Source organism: Somniosus microcephalus, unplaced genomic scaffold (assembly GCF_052327205.1).
Source record: "Somniosus microcephalus isolate GS21.2 unplaced genomic scaffold, FLI_Smic_1.0 unresolved_chr1, whole genome shotgun sequence".
NCBI classification, from domain to species: Eukaryota; Metazoa; Chordata; class Chondrichthyes; order Squaliformes; family Somniosidae; genus Somniosus; species Somniosus microcephalus.
The window spans coordinates 51,111,521-51,117,980 of NW_028225179.1; the positions used below are offsets into that span (position 1 = coordinate 51,111,521).

The window sequence follows — 6,460 nt, forward strand, 5'->3', positions numbered from 1 at the left end:
GTCCCGGATCATTCTGTGTCTGTTTAAAAGGGATGTGCTCTCAGTCTCGGATCATTTTGTACCTGTTTAAAAGGGATGCGCTGTCGGTCCCGGATCATTCTGTGTCTGTTTAAAATGGATGTGCTGCCAGTCCCGGATCATTCTGTGTCTGTTTAAAAGGGATGTTCTGCCAGTCTCGGATGATTCTGTGTCTGTTTAAAAGGAATGTGCTGTCAGTCCCGGGTCATTCTGTGGCTGTTTAAAAGGGATGTTCTGCCAGTCCCGGATCATTCTGTATCTGTGTAAAAGCGATGTTCTGCTAGTCCCGGATCATTCAGTGCCTGTTTAAAAGGAATGTGCTTTCAGTCCCATATCATTCTGTATCTGTTTGAAAGGGACGTGCAGTCAGTCCCGGATGATTCTGTGTCTGTTTAAAAGGGATGTGCTGTCAGTCCCGGATCATTCTGCTTCTGTTTGAATGGGATGTGCAGTCAGTCCCGGATCATTCTGTGCCTGTTTAAAAGGGATGTGCTGTCAGTTCCGATTCATTCTGTGTCTGTTTGAAAGGGCTTTGCTGTCAGTCCTTGTTCATACTGTGTCTGTTTAAAAGGGATGTGCTGTCAGGCCAGGATCACTCATGTCTGTTTAAAAGGGATGTGCTGTTAGTCCCGGATCAATCTGTATCTGTTTAAAAGCGATGTGCTCTCAGTCCCTGATCATTCCGTGCCTGTTTAAAAGGGATGTGCTGTCAGTCCCGGATCATTCTGTGTCTGTTTAAAAGCGATGTGCTCTCAGTCCCTGATCATTCCGTGCCTGTTTAAAAGGGATGTGCTGTCAGTCCCGGATCATTCTGTGTCTGTTTAAAAGCGATGTGCTCTCAGTCCCTGATCATTCCGTGCCTGTTTAAAAGCGATGTGCTCTCAGTCCCGGATCATTCTGTGTCTGTTTAAAAGCGATGTGCTCTCAGTCCCTGATCATTCCGTGCCTGTTTAAAAGGGATGTGCTGTCAGGCCAGGATCATTCTGTGTCTGTTTAAAAGGGATGTGCTGTTAGTCCCGGACCATTCTGTGTCTGTTTAAAAGGCACGTGCTGTCATTCCTACATCTTTCTTTATCTGGTTAAAGGGGATGTTTACCTTAAATGCATCATACAACCTCCGTTCTGTTTAAACAAGAAAGGAGGTTGTATGATGCATATCAGGCGAATTATTTAAGGCAGAATCAGTCCAAATATAATAAGTTGAGAAGGGGATGTGAAGATACAAATACGAATTGCAAAGGGAGTATGAGATTAGAATGGCGTGAAATATAAAATGGAACTCAAAAATCTACTACTGGCATGCAAACAGTAAGTGGGTAGTAAGAGGCGGGGTGCGGCCTATTAGAGACAAGGAAGGGCTTGCCATAATTTTCCAATCTTCCATAGATGCGGGGGAGGTGCCTGAGGACTTGAAAGTGGCAAATGTGACACCATTTTTCAAGAAAGGATGTAAGGATGATCCAATAACTACAGGCCGGTCAGTCTAACATCAGTGGTGGGTAAAGTTTTAGAAACAATAATCAAAGAAAAAATTAACGGGCACTTGGAGAAGTTTAAGCTAATTAAGGAGAGCCAACACGGATGTGTAAATGCAGAACGTGCTTGGTTAATCTAATTGAATTTTTTGATGAAGTAACAGAGACAATTGATGAAGTGAATGCAATGGATGTTGGCTATATGGATTTTCAGAAGGCGTTTGACATAGTACCACAGAAAAGGCTGGTTAACAAAATTGAGGCTCATGGAATTGGTGAGTCAGTGGCAGCTTGGATAAGGAATTGGCTTAAGGACAGAAAACAGCGAGTTGAGATAAATGGCAGTTTTTCAGACTGGAGGATGGTAGACAGTGTTGTTCCTCAAGGGTCAGTGCTGTGGTCACTGCTTTTTTATTATATATATAAGTGACCTGTATATTGGAATACGGAGTAGAGTTTATAAATTCGCCGATGACACCAAACCTGGGGGTGTGACAAACAGTGATGATGATGCCAAACGACTGCAACAGGACATACAAAGTCTAGCAGAACAGACAAGTTGCAGATGGGATTTAATACAGGGAATTCTGAGGTGATGCATTTTGGCAGAACGAACAGGGAGAGGGAATATACACTTAAAGGCACAGTTTTAAATAATGTGCAGGGACAGAGGGACCTGGGAGTTAATGTGCATAGGTCCCTGGAGGTGGCAGGACATATTCAGAGAGTGGAGAACAGAGCATTTGTGATCTTGGGCTTCATATATAGAGGTACTGAGTACAAAAGTAGAGAAGTTATGCTGAACCTTTATAGAGTGCTGGCTAGGCCACAACTGGAGTATTGCGTCCAGTTCTGGTCATCACACTTTAAGAAGAATGTGAAGGCCCTTGAGATGGTGCAGAGGAGATTTACCAGAATGGTTCCAGGGATGGGGGATCTTAGCTACAAGGAGAGGTTGGAGAAGCTGGATTTGTTTTCATTAGAGTAAAGGATGTTGAGGAGTGATTTGATAGAAGTGTACAAGATAATGACGGGTTTCGATAGGCGAGACTGGGAACGGCTTTTCCCACTAGTTTATGGTACAAGGACTAGGGGATTTAAGATTATAAGCAAGTGATACAGGGGTGTGTGAAGAAACAAAATTACACACTGGTGATGACCTGCAATTTCCTGCCGTTGGAAATGGTGGAATCAGAGACACTGAATGTTTTCAAGGGGAGACTGGATAGGCTTTTGAGATAAATAAACTTGCAGAAATACGGCAATAGTGCGAGGGAATGGTACTGACTTGATTGCACTACAGAGAACCGGCACTGGCTCGATGGGCCGAATTACCTCCGTCTGTGCGATTATGACCCTATGATTAAATCGGGTGAGTGCACAGTCACGGATCATCACTTGTAGAAGTCTTTTTAACAGGAATGCGAATTCAGCTGTGATGACCCCGTTGTTAAGGTTGGCGGGGTTCAGGCCGGGACCTGAACCCAGGATTTGAACCCGGGATCTCTCGCATTTATTTAAGCAGCGAAATTCTCTGAGAGAGAATCAGACCTCTCGACCAACGAACCGCCGATTTTGGGCTCCAAGTTGCATTAGGTTTCCCTGCGCTGTTGTGAGCCCAGTTCGCAGAGGACCTGTTCATTAATATGAAATATGTTTCTATTTTCCTAAATCCACTGCTTTATATGAGCCGTTTCCCTGAATCTGCTCACAATTCTCCCCATCACAAGAAGATCCGGGCAGCAATGGTCACGTGGCCAAGTGGATTAGGGGTTTGACTTTGGTGCGAATCGTTCAGTTAGCAGATGATTGCAGAATCGAGTCCTGCCGCGGTCGATTAATTAACTGGGTGAAACCATCTTCTTCCCTGTTCTGAATCTGCCTTCAAACTGACCATTTCTGTCAGCCCCTCACCTGAAGATAACGGAAGGCCTTTTGCTTATATGAGCTGATTGTACATTTTCAACATTGTAGGTCTGTGTGCACGGGCAGGACAAGCGGTGAAGGGGACTTTCTTTCAGAGTATTTCTGCTTTGAAGCAAAAAGCAGGAAATAGAAACATAGAAGATAGCAGCAGGAGTAGGCCATTCGGCCTCTCGAGCCTGTTCTGCCATTTAATGAGATCATGGCTGATCATCCAATTTCAGGACCATGTCCTGTGCTTTCTCCCCATATCCCTTGGAATGGTTGAGCGCAGGCTAATCCATTGTGTTCTGCACGCGTGGGTTTGAATCCCGTCCTCGTCGTTATTCCATTACACGATTGATGCTGATAAACCTTCCGAGCATTTCACTGAATTTTGCGTAAAATAGGCTTTATAATCGCAATCTCGTCAAAATCACACTGGTGATTCAGGTCTGTGCACTCTTCATATCTTGTTCAATTTAAAACAGGCCACTGGAGTACTTGAATGAAGGGAACACGGGAATCAGAGATTGAGGATCATTCCTACCTGTCTTCCTTCCTCTGCGATTGGCAGCAAATGTAAGACTAGCGGAAACAAAGCCAAATGATTAGGGAGCAGAAACATAACTTCATCGTTCAGGAGGAAATGTAATTTCAAAAATATTTATCAATCTTAATGAGGAGATTTTCTGTTTTAGTGACTTTGGGTGAGAGATAAATAATGGGCAGGACAATGGGGAGAAATCCTCATTCTTTTTGGCATACTCTCATGGGATCTGAGGCCTCGGTTGAACGTCTTACTGGAAAGATGGGACTGCCGACCGTGCAGCTCTCCCTCAGTACTGCACTGGAGTGTCAGCCTGGATTATGTGCTCAGGTCTCTGTTCATTCGGCTGAAGTGAAATGACGGAGATAAAGGGAAAAATGATATAGAGTTCAGCTTCAACTTGGCGCCCTAGCAAAATCGCGTATCGTAATCGGCCGCCCTTTATAAAAACCAGTTATGTTTCCATCTATTTCATAAGCACTGATAATCAGGCCTGTCTATAATGGGCGGGGTCGTGGTCAGTCAAGGATCACTCTGTGTCTGTTTAAACCGGGTGTGCTCACAATCCCGGATCATTTAGTGCGTTAGTCTATTTTAAAGAAAAGCGATTCCAGTTGTGATGACCGAGTTGGTGAGTTTTATCTAAATGTGGTGGGGCTCGTCTGGGATTTGAGCCCAGGAGCTCTCGCATTTTAATTTGTGAAATTTCCCACGCGAGAATCATGCCCCAAGACCAAGGAGCCGCCGATTTATTTCCGAAGTTGCATTAGGTTTCTCTGCTCTTGTGCGAACCCAGTTCGCAGAGGTCGTGTTCATTAATTTGAAATATGTTTATCTTTTCCTAAATCGACTTCTTTATCCGAGCAGTTTCCTGAATCTGTTCACTATTCTCCCCATAACAAGAAGGTCGGCGACAACCTAATTGTGGATATGGTGTTTGGGCGATTGTCTTTACATAACTTTCGTCCTTGTAATTCTCAACATCATGTTCAGGTGAATCGTTGTTTTTGTTCAACATGATGTCGGAAACCTGTACAGATAACTCGTGAGTTTACACATCTTCTCGCTTGTGCCAAAGGCTTAGTCACTGCTTTGAAATCGAATCTATTTCCTGCACATTATTCTTCGCCTGATATTTGCTGGTTTAACAGTTAAAACTGGCCCCACCTTCCCTCTGAAGGGCTCCTTTAAACCTCCCATCCCTTATTGGAACACGGTGGGCCTGAGGAGCCTAAGGGCCCACGTGGAACAGCTAATAAGTGAATAGTTTGCGGAAAAAACAATTGTACCTTCTGCTCCGGTCGAAATAGAGCACAGCAAAGGTATTGGCTGCTCTAGGTGAGGCTCGAACTCACAACCTCAGCATTTCTCCGAGTCTGTACTGTTATATAAGTACCGCGCGCTAACCGATTGCGCCACTAGAGCTGCGCTTAATTTGGGTTAGTTATCTGTGCTCATTTACTTGCACATTTCAGGCTGTCTAATCTTGTGGGGGCGCAATGTTGTTTAATTGAGGCGCATTGGCTGGGTTTATATGAAAGAGTGAAGCAGGAGTGACTCTCATGTGTTAGCGAGCTGGTGAATTTACCAAAGGCTGCACCAGATCCTGGTGTCATAAGCACTGAACATTATTACCCAGCTCCTGAAATACAGGCTGCAAAAGAGAACCGATGAAAAGTCATCACATGCAAAACAAAAAAACGTTTTAAAATTTTGCGCATTATTCGTGCCCGTGTAGCGGTTATCACTTCTATCTAAAGTACAGCAGGTCCCTGGTTCAATCATGTTTTGCAGGAAGAGATTAATAAAATACATTTACAGCCACGCGGTATTCTCCTTTTCTCTATACTGTTCTGTAAACACTCAAAATCTACAGAGATACCGACTGTGTGAGAGATCATTACAGGATCCTGCAGCGCTGCCTCTGTTAATAGCGACAGTTCGGAGCCGCATTTCAGACGCGGCAACAAACCCATGAGTTGATTTGCTGTTCCCCAGCTCCCGGAGTGAGTGGGGCCGTGACAGCAGTGAAGTTCAGGCCGTCTGTCCGGCCCCGCTCTCGCTAAGCGTTCGCTGCCAGCGGAAAGCAGCGATTGCAGCCTCAGAGAGAATAAACTGCCCATCGCTGCAAAACAATATATCACTGAAGCAGAGGAGCGCAGAGATTTGCATCTGCAGCGTGTAGGTGAGGATGTAACGTTTGACTTCGATCGACTCATTGTTTTGGAACCGCTGAAATTGAATCTCTCTCCAGCAGATGTTGCAGCTTTACGTATGAAAAGTGCCCTCGAGGTGCAATCGACAAATTTGGAGATGCCGTGTAGTGGGACAAGTTAAAGGATCAGCAGAGTTAATGCCGAGAACAAATTAAGCAGTAGCCCAGGTTGATGAACCTTGCACTGGTGAGAATCCTGGATGGAGATTTAGAGGAAGCGACAGTGGGAAGGGCTGTACTGCGATTCTAACACTTCTCCAAGCACATTCCGGGCAAGTCATCGTCAGTAAAAAGAGGGCT

The 6,460-nt window shown here is 44.8% G+C and overlaps 1 non-coding gene across 1 annotated transcript; it reads right to left on the bottom strand.

Moving 5' to 3' along the window:
• Window positions 1–5,275: 5,275 nt before the first annotated feature.
• On the bottom strand, window positions 5,276–5,370 carry trnai-uau (transfer RNA isoleucine (anticodon UAU)). Its single transcript has 2 exons — window positions 5,333–5,370; window positions 5,276–5,311 (listed from the first exon to the last, which is right to left on the bottom strand). It is a non-coding gene; the product is annotated as a tRNA-Ile (tRNA).
• Between the last annotated feature and the right edge of the window lie 1,090 nt (window positions 5,371–6,460).